Source organism: Ursus maritimus, unplaced genomic scaffold, assembly GCF_017311325.1.
Source record: "Ursus maritimus isolate PB19 unplaced genomic scaffold, ASM1731132v1 scaffold_3, whole genome shotgun sequence".
NCBI classification, from domain to species: domain Eukaryota; kingdom Metazoa; phylum Chordata; class Mammalia; order Carnivora; family Ursidae; genus Ursus; species Ursus maritimus.
In genome coordinates, this window is record NW_024425563.1 from 86342813 (window position 1) to 86361370 (window position 18558).

The 18558-nt window shown below is 44.0% G+C and overlaps 1 pseudogene; it reads right to left on the minus strand.

Annotated features, from left to right (window-relative positions):
* LOC121105911 overlaps positions 1 to 17753 on the minus strand; it is a 33875-nt pseudogene extending 16122 nt beyond the window's left edge.
* Positions 17754 to 18558: the final 805 nt, after the last annotated feature.

An 18558-nucleotide genomic window follows, 5' to 3' on the forward strand; every position in this document is an offset into this window, starting at 1 on the left:
TTCCTTAAACCCTCTCCAAAATACCTAACATAAATCTTAGTGTAAGTCTTTTCTAACACTCTCTTACTGAGGCAGCCTACAGTTCACTGTTGTGTATTCCCCCTTGCTGCAATGAGTAATGAACACAACTTTTTCAACTATAGGAATAGTCATATTCCTGGTGGTCTCTGGCTGGAGGGCACTGATATCCCCTAATACTTAACATCTACTGAGCACTCTAACGTGTTAGGCACCATGTCAATGCTCAAATGCAAGAATGCATCGAATCTTTGTAGCAACTCTATTATGAGTAGGTACTATTAACCCTCATTTTACAGCTGAGAAAATTGAGGCTTAGAAAAATTAGTACCTTATTTGTCAGGATCCTCCAGAGAAACAGAACCAAAAGGAGTTAGGGAGGAAGAGAGGGAATCAAGATTTATTATTTATTATAAAGAATCTGCTATGTGATCATAGAGGCTAAGAAGTCCCAAGACCTGTAGCTGGCCAGCTAGAGACCCAGGACAACCAACAGTTTTGTTCTAGTCTGAGTCTAAAGGCCTGAGAACCAAGAGAGCCAATGGTGTGGTTATAGTCCTATAACTCGTAGGCTGGAGACCCATTAAGAGCCAGTGTTTCACTTGAGTCCAAAAGCAGAGAAAGAGCTGATATCCCAGTTCTAAGGCAGTCAGGTGTGAAGAACCCTCTCTTCTTCAGAGGAGAGTCAGCCATTTTGTTCTGTTCAAGTCTTCAACTGATTGGATAAGGCCCACCGACATTAGAGAGAACAATCAGGTTTACTCATTCTGGTTTAAATGTTAATCTTATCCAAAAACACGTTCACAGCAACACCCAGGATATTCTTTGACCAAATATTTGGGCACTTTGTGGTCTAGTCAAGTTGACACATAAAATTAATCATCACAACATCTCTCTCAAGATCCCAGAGCAAGTAACTGGTGGAGTCAGAACTCAGAGCCCAGGTAGTCTGCCTCTCCAGTTCATATTCTGCCATAATACTCCTCAGTGATCTCCCTTTTCACAGGTGGGCTTCATCCAGAGACAATCTTCAATGGATTCTATGCTAATTCTCTCTGATCTCAGACTCTGCAACACACAACTTGGAACTGGATTATGTATTGTTTCATGTCTTCACTGTTGTTTCATGTGTGATTTTTCTCCCTTCTATCATTAGATTAATCCCATTGGGAACAAGGACTGTGTCTTAGGTTTTAATAATAGCTAGCATTATTAAATACTTATTATGGATGTATTTATCCATTTAATATTCACAACAATACACAAGATAGCTACCTTTGTTTTCCCCATTTTACAGATAAGAAGACTAGACCCCAGATACTGGCCTACCTACATAGGGCTACAGGATAACCCAGGTGATTTGGCCCCAGACCCGGTGTTCTTAAAACCTCTCTGCCATGCATCCTGTATCTCTTTCCTCCAGTTGGCCCCCATTCTCAGTATCCATCTCGGTGGGTAGCACACACAGGGCACCTCGGGACTCTCTCTAGGGAGTTGGTTTCAGGAAACAAGAGCTCTTTGGGGGTGCTGAATGGCTTTGAAATTGGCTGACCAGGTGTGTGGGGTGGAACCCCGTCTGCAGAGTAATCTGGCTTGAGGTTGGGCTGGTGCTCTCTCTGGGGTTCCCCTGCTCCTTTGCTGGCCTCAGCTCAAGAATGTACTTTCTGAGAAGCCGTGGTTGAGCAAGCCCTGTGACATGTCCTCTAGAGAGGTGCTCAGGTTATTCTCACCTGCCTGCATCCTGGTGCCAAGACTAGGCCTTGAAAATGCAACGTCATCTTGCTAAGCATCAGCTGGCTCCTGTTGTTAGGAAACACTGTCCCACCAGGAGCTGTAAGAACAGGTTCTTTGCAGAGAGGAGATCTACGGTGCTGGCTGGCTACAGTGCAGTGCTGGCTGGCACAGTGCCCGGGTGTGGGGCACTGGGGGAGGGTGTATTTAGTCCTCTCTGAGGCTGCTGGAGCAAATGCTAACCCAACCCTTCGGGGGTCAGAGCAGAGGATCCATCCCCCAACTCCCCACACACGCACATCCACGTTACCTGAACAAGCAGGTGCCTTTTCAACTCCCCTAAAGCTGAATTATGCCCTAAGTATTCCAGGAAGACTTAAATGACCCAAATATAGTGAAAATCTGAATGAGTGTGTAGTTTTCAAAGGAAGGTACGTCTCCTTGTTTCCTCTAAAGTACCGGTCACAGCTCTTTCATTACTGAGTCATTACCTTCTTTCTCAAAGGCTGGACCATGAGCTTTTTAAGAGAAGAACCATGTTATTGGTGTTTGTGTTTCTGGCACCAAATACAGGGCCTGCAATATTGGGGTCACTTAGGAACATCGTTCTGAATGGTAATATTTGTAGGATTTCCCCCCTGATTTTTATTCATGTTGCCATTATCAAAAAAACCTTGTTATATGGGAAGAAGGCCTGACAAGAAGGCAGGAGGTTGTGGTTATGTCTCAACTCTGGGATAAAAAAGCTATACAACCTAAGCAATGTAAGTTGACTTTCAGATCTCAGCTTATTTATCTGAGTGAACAAAGTTGAATTTGAGAAAGTCTAAGGTCCCTGCTAGTTTAGTCCTAGGACTCTGCATGTGACATGCTTGGCACTGAGAGGGTGTTATAGGAATGTGGTTCCTGCTATACCTGAGTTCGTAGCCCAAGAGTGATAATGTGGGCACAGACACACTGACGTGCCCTTCCCCCTCCTGCTCTGAAGCTAGTGTCTACAGGAAATGACCGCAAAAGGGGTGGACTTGATTGGCAGGTGATAGCTTTCCAGAGCCTTTGAGGAGCTTGCCATGGGGCCCCTGCTTCATGGTCATGGCACCTGCTGCCAGAATGCCTACATTACAGACCTTGCCTGGAGCTCCCTATGTCTCTCCCACTGCTAATCTCTGTAACCCTGCTGTCAGAATATGACGCAGGCTCTCCACCTTAGGCCATATGGTTGGGAAAAACATCCTTCTTGCAGAGATTCCTGCGGGGAAAGGAAGGACACAGCTCTTTGATCTTGATCCCTAACAAAGAATTTGTCTTGGGATCTTTGAAATCTTGGGAGGAAAAAAAAAAAGACCTGTACTTTCAAAGCTTTCCTTATTTGATATATAATAAACAGGAGGACAAACAGAACTCTGAGGCAACTATTCCTTTGTTCTGGGAGACATTACAGTGGATATTTGGTCATTAAAAGGGAAATCAAGTACTCTAGAATGCTGAAACTTAGACCTTGCCTTCCAAGGGGCTCCTGGGTTATAAGCTGTTTTTATCATGGGTAGAATTGCAGCTCTGCAAATTGTTTTCTATAAGGAAATGTTTCATTTTTAAAGAAGAGTTAGTCTTCAGAGTCTCTGATAGTTGTTCCCTGCTCTTGAACATGTGGTTGTTCTTACGGGAATGAAGGCTGGAATCTGGGTGTGGGTGCAGGTGGGGGTGATGGAAACTTGCCCTCACTGAGGCGGCTGGAGGCATCACCAAGAGGGCCAGACTGGGCAGCTTAAGGCCCCACTGCTCATGTGCTTGAAGCCCAACACTTTGCAATTTTCTAGACTAATCAACCCGGACTTTGGAAAAGGACCGATGCTTACTTATTGCCTTCCAGTTCATTTTCTGGTTAGGGGCCCAGAGGCAAGACCAAGCCTTCTTGAGTGGCGAGGACATTTCCACTGTTAATCATGTTGAGACATGCCAGAAGGGGACAGAAAATGGGAGAGTGCTTGGGGAACAATGAAGCAGGGATTACCAGCCAAGTGCCCCATGGAAAGAACCACCACCTCTCTGATGGAAGGAAATACCCAGTGTCTAGGACTGGGGAAGCAGGCTAGGATGGGTGGTGGCCAGCAGAGCTTATACAGGGAGAGGTCTGACCTGTGAACCTTATGATTCCTCATTTCTAGAACCAGTTTTAACGCTCTCCGAGTTGTAATTCCTGTCTATTATTTCCGAATGCGTATTAGCGTCTTGTTACTCATGAATGCTTGGGGTTAGCTGTTGGGGCCTGAATGACCACAACACCTGACAGCTCTAAGAGCCAAGGCAGCAAAGTGAATGGAGTCTACAGAGGAACAGAAGCTAGAGACAGGGAGGGACTGAATGTTGGAGGCATAACTATGGTTTCAGATTAATGAGGCAGCTGCTGTGAGATATCCCCTCCCCCAAATATACTGGAGGGAAAGTGTCTTCAGAGAGGGAGACCGGGACCTACTATTTATGCTGGTGGGGAAACTGAGTCAGCAAACAAGTGAGACGGAGGGCAAAGGGTTGCAGGGCTCCATCCTTGATGAGAAGGAGGGGATTCCGAGGGCAGGGATCATCACACAGAAGGCGGGATGGGAGAGTAATAATGATGAGGATGAGTGTGCAGACAGAGGTTTTTGTTCTGGAAGCAGCAAAGTAGAGCAGACAGAGCATCAGAGACCAGCGTCTTGTCCTAACTTTGCTACAAGTGAGGTGCAGTCACTTATCTTCCTCTAGACTCCGATTTCCCCCACAGAGAGCGATTTGTTTACTTAGGATGCTGTCCCCCTCTGTGTTCCTTCCTAAGCCAATCTACCACCATCAATGAGCAACTGGACCTCTCTCCTCTCTAGTCTTACTTCCTTTGTGGAGATTTCCAGGGACTCTGGAGCAATTCTAACCACAGGACCTAATGGTTGAAGTAGGAAGTCCCTCTATGGAGCTGTGCTCCTGGGTCTAGTTACCCAAATCCAGATTTGATAGTTTAGGGAAAAAGACGCTCAAAGGGCTTCACCGGAATCATATGTCCCAACAGTTACAGCACTGGGAAGGATGGACCTTGCCATTTCAGATGCCTGTTTCAATTTTGGAAGAAAGTACTTTGTGTCTTAGAACCTGAGTTAAATGTGACAGACGTATCTGACTACTCAACTGTGAACTCTGGGCTCTGGTCTCCTTGAATCTTCAATGACAACATTATCCTGGCACATGTGTGCACTCAACATGTACTGGATAAATGAGTTAATGGAATCTACAAATAGTTATGAGATTCAGATTTTCTAAGCCAACCATCAGGCTATATTGTCTGCAAAGAGTCTTATGCTGCTTCCAGATGTGTGAAGGACTTTGAGAGATGTCATGAAATGCTGAAACTGGAATTTGGAGGCCATTTTGGAGGTTTCTGGGGATCAGTAGCATCCTTAAAAAAATAGGTGTATAATTACCGCATAGTACTTCAATGTTCTCCTTGCCTATAAAGCTTATTACCATCCTCAAAGCAGGGTCCTGAAACAAGTGGGCATCATTCTCACTCAGCCTTTTCAGTTCTTCTTCTGAACTCTCCTTCCCCAGAGGCTGGTGACTTTACTCCCTTCCAGGTGACCCAGGACCACTCCACAGGTCACTCTACTTTCCTCACACTGACACGGGCCCAGAACCTTCCTGACATCCTTCCTTGTTTTTTCCCCTCAACTGATATGAAGAACATTCACCATGTTCTTATTCTTCTTGTGGTTCCCCCTAAGTTTCTGTGGTCTTTGAATGAGAAGGAGGAGAGAGAAGTCCTCGTGCCTCATCAAAGCAGTTTGGAGCCCTACAGACATCTTCTGGAGACCTCAGGATGGCTACATGCTTCAGTCCACCCAGGAACCAAACCATATGCTCTGACCTAGCATTAATCCCAAGCTTCCTTTGTCACTTCATTCTTCTTTATTTTGAGGGATGTATGCATTTTCTCCCAGAGAATCGGTTGAAGACAAATATTTGTTTCCTGAATCTAGTAACAAGGGGAGCCTGGAGGAGTATTCCAGGTGTGAGGGTGGAGAGCTGCCTTGACACAAGTTGGGGCCCTGGTGAACAGAGCCTGGCGGTTTTTGTTTTTCCACTCGGATAAAAAAAACAAAACAAAACATGCATCCCACCTTTCCATTACATACCTTGATGGATTGGTTGGCCTTGGATTGCTACAGTAAGGTTTTCAGGGAAATGTAAGCAGGTCTGGTAGGGCGAGAGCTGGAAAGGCAGAGTAGAGAGTCATGGTTAAAAGTCTGATGTGGGACATGATTGCCTGGCTTCAAATCCTGGCCCAACCATGCAAAAGCGAGTGCCCTCAGGCAGGTTCCTTAACCTCCTTTAAGGTGCTTTTCTCATCTGTAAAATACATACCTCGTACAACTGTAGTTACCACAACAAAAAATACTTAAAATAGTTTCCAGGTATGACATATAAGTGCCTGCTATTACCATTCTAGGTAATCCATGCTGTGTGGGGCCTGGGAGACTGGTACACAGTGGGCTTTGGTGTCGGCCCCAACCAGACCCCCTCCTTTCCACAGAGAGTCCTATATCTGAGTGGTTACCATTGTTCTTGGAGTCAGGGCCTTTTCCAGGTTCATGGCTACACTACTTCTTGCCCGTAAATGAGAATGAAAAGCCCATAGACCTTTACATGGTGAGTGCCCTGATCTTAAACAGGTGAGCCCATGCATGCAGCCTGATGGATGCTTCTCCTAATTTTGGAGGTTGAGCTGAACAAAGTCACTAAGAACTCCTAATTGTTTTGATCATGTGTCCTTCAAAAGCTCCTGAAATTCTTAGAGAATAACACTTCTCTTGGAAACTGGACATCAGACAGAAACGAGCCATCAAAACTTGAGCTGAAATCCTCTCGAGTCTTACACATTTAAAGATTAAAAAGCAATTTCCTTTAAATAATCATTCTATCACCCACTTATGGGTTCTATTTCAATATCTTCTTTTAGGAGGCTTATTCCATTATCTCAGTAAGGAAAAAGCAATAGGAACTAATGAAAGTAAAGGGCAAAATTTCCTATTAAGCTCATCCCTAATGTAAAAGATGGAATTTTATGGAAAAAAATGTCTAATAATAGTTATTAAAATGTCTTTGGATAAACAAACAACGCTGTACACATCAAAATGCTTGACATCAGGTTAAAAGGGAAAAGTGCGTGCTAGAAAAACCAGGTAGCACGGCCTGGGCATGTCTATTAAGGAGCAGCTCAGGGCATCCGTGTGCACTGGAACACAGCTCCCCGCACAGGCAGCCCAACCACCATTGTGGCCAAAAGGGCAGACGGAAAGGCCGTTAACCCTACGAGAGCCTGAGGCAGGGTGAACTAGAAGAGCTTACACCGACACAGAAATTCTGATTTTCCAAAGAACACTCAAGAAAGAAAAAGGCACATCTCATTCCTCTGATCTGCTCATTCTGCAACTTTCTACCTCCCACGTCTCAGATCACACAAATAAGAACTGAATCATATGACTTTAAAAAACACAATATTCCTAAACGGACAGGTAAACTTCAGCAGACCGAATATAGTTTTCAACTAGTTTATCCTACCAACGCTATGGAGTGATGCCGTGAGCAAGATCATGTCATTTACGAGTTGGCACAGGCTTGCTCTGTCCTACCCTTGGTCTTCACTGATGGGGAAAATCACTCTGTTTCCTTTAACAAATGTTCATTGTTCACCTATCATCTGTTAGGCATGGGGCAAGGCGTGACTAAGTCAGATCTGATCTCTGCCTCACAGCACAGGCTCACGGCAGAGGAAGAGAAGCAGTAAAAACACACTGTAATGAGTCCTGTGATGGTCCATGGAGACACATGACGGCGTGGGCTGTCAGGATGGGCAGGTGAAGGATGAGGAGGAATAACTGGGAGGTGAACTCCAGACAGAGGAAGTAGCATCTGCTCAGGGGTTGGAAATGAGAAAATGGCCCTTTGGGGGAAGACAGGTGACCAGATGAACGTCACACAGTTCGTGGATAACTGCAGAGCTGAGTCTTGTCAAGGACTGAGGCTCTGATTGTGTTTAGACTTAACGCTTGTGAAAAAGCAGTTCTTTTTGACTCAGGCTTGCTGTAAACAACAGTGGCCGGAAGATGCAATTAGGAAGAGCTGTGTAAGTACCCCAAGTCACAGGAATGTTTTTTTATATTCTATAAAACAAAGGAATGAGCGCAGAAAAGAACTGTCCAGCTCTTTAATAATATAAATTATAACAAATAAAATTAGTGATAAACTTCTGTGATTTCATTGAAAATGCCTTTATTTTTGAAGTGATTAACAACAGATACAACATATATTTCACTATCTCCTTCACTTGACTTTTGTACTTTTCACAATTATCTAAAATATGTTTTTCAAAATCTTTCAGTCCAGATATATGTATGCTTTAGGTACATTAAAACAGGCTCTGTAATAAAACTTTGTAAGAATTTCCTTCTGTTTATACTGAATGTCAGGTCTTCAACAAGTATTTTTTGAGCACGTATGTGTAGCAGACAGTGTTCTAGGTCCTGGGGACACAGAAATGACCAGAACATATAGAGTAGCTGCTCTCAGGGAGGCTGTATTCTAGTTGGGAACATGTTATGCACCAGCCAACCAATGACATGTCAGGTGGGACTGATGTTATGAAGCAAAATAAAGGAAGGTGGGGGGGTATAGGGAGAAAGAGAGGTACTGTTTGTAGGAAGGTCAGGAACCGTCTCTGAAGCTGGCTCACACCTGAGTGGTGGTAGCAGAATGTCGTGAGAGGTGGGGGATTCCTGATAGATTTCAAATGTAGAACCTATAGATTTGCGAAGGATGGGAAGAGGGCTGCAACAGAGACCACGCTTAGGTCAGGGCAGGAAGGGGAAGATTTGGAGGATTTTGCTCAATGCAGACCTAGACCAGAAGGCAAATGTCTGGAGGCTGGGGTTGGCTGTGACATCGGGTTAGATTAGGAACACACAGGGCCATACGATGATGACGGCCAGGATGACGGTGACAGCCCAGATTCTTGGGCTGCCTGGGTGACTGAGGTGATCGGGGATGTAGGACATAGGGTTGCTCCTGGTGGTCTCCAGAGCAGGCTGTGGGGATCAGGTCATGAAGTGACAGAAGAGGATAAGGTGAAGCTCCAAGGAGCACACAGGGCTCGGCGAGACCTCACCTCATGGCACCAAGGCGGTGTCAACTCTGGCGGAGGGGTGATGGCTGGAGTAAGTCAAGCTCTAGCGTTACTTTCTGGCACCAGGGCTGCCCCTAGGACATGTGGGGCCCTAGGCAAACATGTTTTGTCGGGCCCCTACCTACATAAACAACTTATTGGTTAAAAGATGTTTCACAAAATTCATGGGTCCATGGGAGATACAGGATTATAGTACAGATATCGGTATAGGGTTTATTCTCAAAAATTTGGAATAATCAGCAGGGAAGTGGTACTTAAGTATTTTTAAATTTTCCAATCAGAGCTTGCGATGATTCTTCATAGTGTCTCTATGACAGTAGGTTCATAGAAACCCTCTCTTCCTATTCAGATCCAGAAACCATATTCTTCATCTCTTTTCTTGTCAAATGTGCTCTTCTTGACTAATTTCACATCTCCCACCACAAGGAAATAGTGGTAATGCATTAATTATCCACAATGCCATGGGCCTTCAGATCCTTGAAACAATGTGACTCTTTTTGGCTCTGCAGTTCCTTTATACCATCTACTTAATGCTGGTTATGTCATAACTCATGGTGTGACATCATTTGTCATGTGACTCCCGCATGCTGGCTTCCAATGACTCTGTGTTTCATTGATGGGGACCACAAATGCAAGTCTTAACTGGAGTATGCAGAAAAATGATTGATAATCTACTCTTTGGTCATGTTGAATTTATTTTTTAGAATTCGATAACGCAAACATAAAAACCACATCTTACACAAATTCTCCTGAATTCTGTAGGCCATGATTACTGCATTCCTAGAATATGATCTCTTTCGATGCTGGCTGCACTCTGACCTTCCCATGGCCATCAGTGAGGGGGACAGGCCAGTGGCTCATGGGCAGAGCCACTAGAGTAGTTCCATTAGCCAATGTGTGGAATCTCTGATCCTTTCTTCTAGGAGGTTAGGACAGACCTGGGATCTTGACGTCATGGTATCAATCAGAGGCAAAAGAGGACTTCGACTAGAAAGGCCTGTTGTCATTCCCGAGCAACGGTTTCAAAAGCCCTTGGGGAAACAGGTGTGGCCAGCCACAGAGCGCGTAGCTAGACATAGAGGGTAGAGCCTGTGAGACTGTGGGGTGATCATGGGTGGTAGCTAGAGAGGCAGCGCAGGTAAAGGACACCTGCTGCCGCCCCTACTGCCCTCAGATACCGTAGAATGGACGCAGCATCAGAGCCAACACACAAATAGGTGAGATCTGACTGGTGGGCTCACATGGGTAGCTCAAGCCCATCGGTCAGCAGCAGATAGCTCGTAGCCCGGAGTCCTGAACTTGTCCTCTAACATGAATGAAAAGCACCCCAAATCAGTATTTCAGTATCAGTGTGGTGGTCCAAGCTCACAAGAAATCCTCTCTAGCCAACAGGATTGGTCAACTCAGCTGGCTCCTTACTTGGGACAGACCCAGGTAATGGGACTCCAGATAATCCTATAGGACCAAGTCCTGGAGCAACACCAGGCATCTCATCAATCCCAAACAGGAGGTATTTTAGAGGGCTGGAGAGCGACTAAAGAGAAACAAAAACCAGGCCCATACTACATGGTTCCCAGGTGGGGCTCAGGGACCCTACCCGGTTGACAGCCAAGGGTGGGAGACTTGTACTCTCAAGTGTGTGCTCCCAACCCCTTCCCCTTCCTCCTCTGTGCTTGCCCAGGTCTAGTGGTGATTGTCTGACATCACAGCTCAAAATCAAATGTAATTTTGCTTCAGACTTTTGCCTCCAACTTCTTAGCAAAACAGACCTCTGATTAGTCCCTGGGTTATAAATATTCTGCATCTTTCCATAGTTTTATCAGCACAGAAAAGGTATTTACAACATTTACCTGGCTAAACAAAGTGCTTTTTAAATCCAAGGGATTTACTTCTCAGTTTCCTTTTCATCAAAGCTGATTCCCTTTTTAAAGAGAGACTTGTATTTCTGAGATTATATTTGTTTCTGAAAGTGAGGGCTTACCTACACTACCCTTGTCCACGGGCTAGAATGCTGAACTCCTGGTACTAAGGCCAGGATCACCTAGGACACAGACACATTTGTGAGTTTCTCTTAAGTATTGGAGGCCATGGGCAACACAGTGGGAGTGAACTCAAGCCGCACTTCACCTCTGCCACACCCAATTCTGAAACAGCAGAGGGCTTTCCCTGGCCACACTCTCTGCCGGTGAGCACCTTTGCTGGGAGTCCTGCCCAAGTTTAGAAGTTTTGGTCTATTTCACAGCCTCATATTTTGCTCCTGCTCCACCTTTGCTCACTCCAATTGTTCTTACTATTTGGGCAGAGTCCAAATCTATACTTTCAGAGAAATTCACAAAGTTTTGTGAAAAATTAATTTTTTGAATTTAAGGATTTCCCCTTCAAGTAATGCTACAATTTTTTAATGTTTTACCTTTCATTTAAGATGTCACCAGTGGCTACTCTTCAAAGAGATTTAGGCAGTCCCTGACCTTGACACAACTATTGCAAGGTCTCCCCACTGTCACTGTCACATCACCGGACAGTTATGCCCCAGCTGACAAACAGATGTTAAGTCATTTTATGGTGGTTCTGTCTGCCTCCTCGCATTCTATTTCTGGCAATCATTAGTTGTGGGTACGTATCCAAGTATCTGCATATCAACCGTATTTTGCTTTTATTTTCTTGTAAAAACGAACGGGAGGTGGTAAAATCAAAGTGCCAACACCAGTAATGACGCGGTTAGGGCGGCTGAAGGCGGGTAATCCTGACCTTCAGTAGACATTCCACGGAGCGCAAATGGTTGTGAGTTTAGTTGCAGAGAAAAGCAACCAACTGAAGACTACAGATGGTGTATCAACGGAGAAACTGGCTTATCTGCGTAAGTATGATTGAGGATGAGCAGTGACCCAAACGCGGGGAGAAGTGCACAAGGCTGCCGTCGACGTCTTCTCAGAGAAGATGACGGCAGGCCTTCCACCTTCTCTTAAAAACCATTTCAAGAAAACTTATCTGACACCATTAAATAGAATCCCCACCAGCTAGTCCTTACTCAAGCTTTAAGTAAGTTTTCTCTCTAGGCTGAGACAACTGGCAGCTGAGGTAAGAAATAATTTCAAAATCTGTAATTTATTATCTCTATGTGATGTTTACTGTTTTTAATGCATTAAATGTATAAGCAATCTGTACACATTGCATATTCATGCAAAAAATGGTGCCTTTAATCACAAGCATACATTTTATAATGTGAGCTCTCAAGAAGCAGAACCCCCCACGTGCCTACTGTTAGACTTTCAGATCCTTGACTTTCAAATATGTGTTCAGGAGTTCATTATATACCCATGTAAAGGACTTTAATTATATATGATTTATTGGGGTGATCTGTCTCTCTTGTTAAGAATGCTGTGGTGTTCTTTTGAAAAAGGATGTTCTCTCTGAACAATGCAAATGTTGAATCTGTTTTCTGTACGTTTCCATAAATAAATGAAGCAGAAGTGCCCTTCAGTATCCAGGTCAGTCACTTGCTCAGTGGCTTTCGGGACACTCACTTCTGCCGGGAGACATTTAAAAGGCAATGAACAAATAACACTCCAAAGCACTGACAGTCATGGGTCTGACCACGTGCTAGGGACACTGTCACCATGATTCAAGTAGAAATGACCATTGTACGTTGAAGAAACTAAGAATCAAGAGGACGCTTTTTAAAAATCTTTACAGGCAACATGGAGGCAGACCCCCACACCCATCCCTGTGCCCTGGAATCTCAGGTTTTAACAAAATCAAAACTTAAAAAAAAAATGCTCATTGACCTTCAAAGTAGATCAAGTACAGATTCCTTTGCCAATAGAGCTGTTTTTACTTTTCTCAAATTATGTTACAGTGGTCTCTCACAGCTCAAAATAGTCCAAAGCTTCTGGTGACCTATTTTTTAAACAGTTCTAAAAATATAGATTTCTAAATACATGTTATCTTAAGTAGTTTGTATTTTAAAGTTATAATCCCTAGCCTATGACTAAATGTTTAGAGATATCGAAGTAAAGGTTTTTGGTATAAAGATATATCTCATTTGGATTTTGAAGAAACTTAAAGCATAAGTTTAAAAATCTAAATATTTAATAATTGCACCCATAAATTTTAAAATCTAAATGTTTAATAATTGATTTTTTAGGTTAGGCTGTGTTTGAAAGACTGGACCAAATTGTTAGTGGAAGCTGAAGGTATTCCCCTAGGAGACAATGTACTTGAAACATTACCTAAAATGATGATAGACGAGGCTTAGGCAAAGGGTCAGAAATTTGAGAAAGTGCAACCGAGACCATAATATATGAAACCAATTTTGAAAATATATATGCACAGGAAAGAAAAATTTGGAAGGATTAACACTAAATTGTTAACAATGGTTATACCTGGTTTATGGGATTATGTGTTTCATTTCATTTTCTGTCCTTAAAATTTTTATAACAAAAATGTGTTTGTAAGTAAAAACAAACAATACTTTTTTAATATGGAAACGAAACATTTTGGAGTAGGGAATTCGTGCTGTCACAGCCCCGCTGTTCCTCTGGCTCTTGGTGGTTTCTCAATTGAAAGAGATGTGAGAGAGGCTTAAGGAGCAAAGGATTTTAAACTTTGCATTATTCCATCAACAATGTAATAATCCCACTTTGCATTTCATCTGGGAAGTTTTAATGCTTTCTTTACACCTAACAATAGAGCTTAAAGTCACCAAATAGCTTAAGTCCTAAACCTAAGGTTTTAAAATTAAAAAAAAAAAAAAAAATCCAGAGCCAACAGTGAGGTGAAGGTGCTTATGTTCAGGCATAATTAGATATTTGTAGGTATTTACTACAGACAAAATATATACTGAGGCCAAAGAGCCAATCTTAAAAGGCTAATGAATTAACTGATTCATTAATTGTGAGAACAAGGTTGTGACCTAAGAATTTTTTACAGCACTAGTTTGGTGACTGGAAAGATGTGAGTTGGTGTTAACGTGGTTTCTTATTCTCTGTCAATGCAGACAAGGAGGTTTTTAGGGTATTTCAGTTTGCTTTTCTGTAAAGTGAGTGGCTTTTCCAGTGGAGGCCGCAATCAGTGCCAGCTCCCCTTGGGTCTGGGGCTACTGGGACTATTTTAAACTGTCATGCTAGCCTACACCAGGGCTTTGAGAATATAGCAAGTTTTTAGCTCGCTGCTTCCTACTTGTTTTCCTGCTGGCCCCCTCGGCCTACCTTGCTCTGCCAAGGGTGAAGCCGGTCACTTGTCCAGCGGCCTCTCTCCGGAATGCAGTTTACCTGGTTGTCTTGTGATCTCGGTTTTGGATGGATTCAAGAAAATGCATGATTTTGTAACATGCCCACCAGCTCTGTCTCGTCAGTGTGGGAGCAAAGTTCTCCGGAAGCTTTCTATATCCTAAGTGGAAGCAAAACCGAAGTCACCTCCATCCTGTTTCTCACAGTTGGGGTCTAGAAAAAACTGGCTTTTCCGGTTCTACAGCACTCTGGATTTCTGCACACTCGCCACTGACTTTTGTTTTGGTCTGCCACTTCTTCCTTGAGCTCCTCTCGTCGGGTAACACCCAGCCAAAGACAGCCAACATACACTATTTACGTGCCGTTTTCTAACGTGCTCCAGAACTGTTGGCATGCTACGTTTATGCGCTCCCTCCCCAAGTGACTGCAGGTGGAAGCTGTAGAAAACATCTTGCTCACGCATAACTTGGATCAGCAGCGTTTTCTTCTCTAACGTCTGTGTCTTCCCTGCTTTCCAGCAAAGAAAATGCAAGAAAACGCCTCCAGTGTTTGTTATGCTGCGTCCACAAGGGACCAACCTCTAGTCAGGGTAAGTTACGCTACGCCGTGCAAATCTCTGGCTTAGCACAGAGGGTTTTGTCTCTCACACAAGTCTGATGCACATGGGGGATCCCATCTCTATCTGATAGCATTTGGGACGCATGGCCTCAAAAGCTGCTATGTCAATAGAAGGATGGAGGAAGCGCACCAGCTTTTGAGCACCTTGACCTAAAAGTGACTCCTGTCACTTCTCACGTTCGCTGGTCAGAATTACTCACGGCCCCAACCTAGATGCCACGATGCTAAGAAACGGGAGGAAATGGATATTACCTTTGTTACCCTGTACTCTGTTATTCCAATACTCGATCAACAAAGGAACCAGACTGCCCTTTCTCTTATTAGATTTGAAATAGAGTTAGTAAATGTATGTCAGATGGAACATTGTCTCGTAATGCACAAGGCAGGGCTCAGGCCACCTGAAATTGGTCCTTAGCTCTGCCCTCCCCCTGCCCCACAGTTTCTCATGAGGCTCAAATGCAACTAACCCTGGAGGACACGTGAGCTCATACAGCTCTCCAGGCCCGTACATCACTACAAACCATTTTCAGGCCTCCAAAGCACTGACAATCAGAGGTGACATTAGACTGGCACACACCAGTGTGGCACGCCGCCCTTTCGACCTGACAGCCGTTCTGACTGGTTGAGTATCCCTCCTGATGGGTCAGTGCCCATGCCTTATGATTACTCATTATACCGACGATCACTCCTGCTTACTATTCAAATACACCAAATTACTTCTAGATCCTACGAGATCCTGCTGGTGCTCAGTGTTTTGTTTTCGATTTTAGAAAACACCAGTCCAAACCAAACAGCCCGAAAAATAATGTAAAGATTTATGTTACGTTTCCTTAAAAAGGCAGCTCAGAAGGTTTGCTTAGAGCATATCACCTGAACCTTTCTACACATCCTCTTTAAACATCTTTTCCTCATTTAGAATTTTTCACTCATGGCAACAGACAAAATTTCCGTTTTCTCTCTCTCTGGGTGCGCAGTCCTATTTCTATGAAGTGGCTTTTTGAGTTCATATTCTTTCCCTGTCCTGCCTCCTTTTCCTCTGTAAATCTTACACCTGGCCCTCCCTGCTGCCCAAGGCCATGTGGTAAGTAGCCTGATCCCATTTGGGCTGCTTTACCAGTACTTGGAAATCTGGTGAATATATTCATCAGTCACTATTTTATCTCAGAGCATACCAATTGTTTCATCAATGATATTCAGATTTTTGTCACAAGAAAAAAATAAGATGACACCCCTCTCAAGATGCTAACATTTTCTGCCACAAGCAGAAGCTGAGCAGCTGGCTCACCACACTGCATCAAGCAGGGTTTCAGAAGAGTGTTTCTATCTCAGTCATTGCTGATGAAACCTTCCATGAGAGCGGAATCTGCCAACTTCATCACAAACGTATGTGAATGACAGATTTTCCCTGCCTCAGACATTAACAAACTGCAGATGATAAATAGTTCTTCGCTTTAAATGCTAGATTTATTTCTCAGTCTGTTAAAATGCAAATACCCAAAAAAGAACACAGCTCCTTTCCCCCACGGGTTTCCCAAGGTCTTTGTTCTCAAATAATCTTAAATATAACTGCCCTTTGAGAAGTTATGCTCTTGCAATAAGCAACATTTAATGCTTGGGTAATCAAACGGATTTTGTCCATGATACTATTATAATTTTTAAGAGAAAAATAGTGCCAATCCTCGTAGAAACTGCCCTTCTCTAATAGGTAGTTTGAAGTTGCAATTCTTTTGTTCTTCCCTCCCAAACAAGACAGATAGATAGATGATAGACAGATAGATGATAGACAATTATTTAACAGATAAAGGGGATGAATGGATAAGTGCAAATGGAGCAGAAACTGACATCACATAGAACCACTGTGCCCAGGTCACTGGGGCTGAGGCACCGGTATGACAGTGAAGAACTGACAAGGGTTCTTCTGGTCCAAATGGTGATGTAAGAAGACTCTGAACGCACCTCCTTAATGGACACACAAAATCTACACTTACTTATAAAGTAATTTCTCCTGAAGAAGAACTGAGGGCAGACTGAACACCTTCTGCACAACAGAAGATAAAGAGACCACACAGAGAACAGCAAGAGAGATGGAGACATGGTAATGAAGACAACCTGACCAAGGTTGCCAGCCGCAGTGGGGAGAGATAGTACCGAAGGACTGTGAACAGATTTGTCTGCCTGGGGCCCAGAAAAAAAAAAAAAAAAAGCTGTGCTTAAAAGAGCAACTTGAGGGGCGCCTGGGTGGCACAGTGGTTAAGCGTCTGCCTTCGGCTCAGGGCGTGATCCCGGCGTTATGGGATCGAGCCCCACATCAGGCTCTTCCGCTGTGAGCCTGCTTCTTCCTCTCCCACTCCCCCTGCTTGTGTTCCCTCTCTCGCTGGCTGTCTCTGTCNNNNGGGGGGGGGGTTGTGCAGGGGTTGCTGGGACTCTCTCCAAGTCAGAGGGGCTGGTGAGTGCCATGGTTTACATTCTCTGTCCACCTTTCTAGAACAGGCTGGAGCAGGGTCCAGGGGCCACAGTTGTCTTGCTTAAGTGAGCCCCAGGCCCCTAACCCACACCAGTCCAAGCTGTCCCACCAAGACAGTTCCAGTGCAGCATACACCCCGATACCCATCATCAGTGCTCACTACAGCTCCAACCATCTTGTCAAGGTGAGACAGGCAGAAGGTACCCTGAAACACTCCAGACCTACCACACTTCAGCTCCAAATGATGTGGTTGGGTACCCTTGATGCAGAGCACTCTGGGACCTTCTGACCAGTGCCTGCTTTGGCTCCAGCTGCCTTTGGCTCCAGCTAGCCCTCCAGGGTGCCCTGCGTGAGGAGTGCCCTCGAACTCCTTGGGTCCAACTACCCTGCCTGAGCAAACCCTGTGCCGAGCACCCCAGGACACCTCTGCTTGAACCCATTTCAGTTTCAGCTGTTCTGCCAGGATGTCCTCTGTGCAGAGAGCCATGGAACCCCATGACTAGCACCCCCTTTAGCTTCACCAGTCCTGCCAGGGCACCCTCTGCATTAAGAGCCCCAGAACTATGCCCACTTCAGCTCTGGCCATACCACCAAGGGCAGCTCCAGCACAGAGTGCTCTGGGACCCCCAGCCAAACAGTATCAAAGTAGAAATCAATTGCAAGAAAGAAACTGGAAAACCACATGTGGAGGCTAAACAACATGCTGCTAAACAACCAATGGGTCAACAAAGAAATTAAAAAGAAAACTAAAAAAATACACAGAGACAAATGAAAATGAAAACATAATGGTCCTACGTCTTTGGGATGCCATGAAAGCAGTTCAAAGAGGGAAATTTATAGTGATACACACCTACTTCAAGAAACAAGAAAAATTTCAAATTAAAAAATCTAACCTTGTACCCAAAGGAACTAGAAAAGTAAGAATAAATAAAGCCCAAGGAAAGCAGAAGGAAGGCAATAATAAAGATCAACAGAAATAAATGAAATAAAGACAAAAAAAATAGAAAAGATCAAAGAAACCAAGTGCTGGTTCTTTGAAAAGATAAATAAAATTGATAAATCTTTAGCCAGAGTTATCAAGAAAAGAGAGAGAGGACCGAAATAAATAACATGAGAAATGAAAGAGGAGAAGTAACAGCCAGCAGCACAGAAATACAAAGGATTATGAGTGACTATGAAAAATTATATGCCAACAAATTAGAGAACCTAGAAAAAACGAATTCATAGAAACACGTAGTCTTCGAAGATTAAATCAGGAATAAACAGAAAATCTGAAAAGACCAATTACTAGT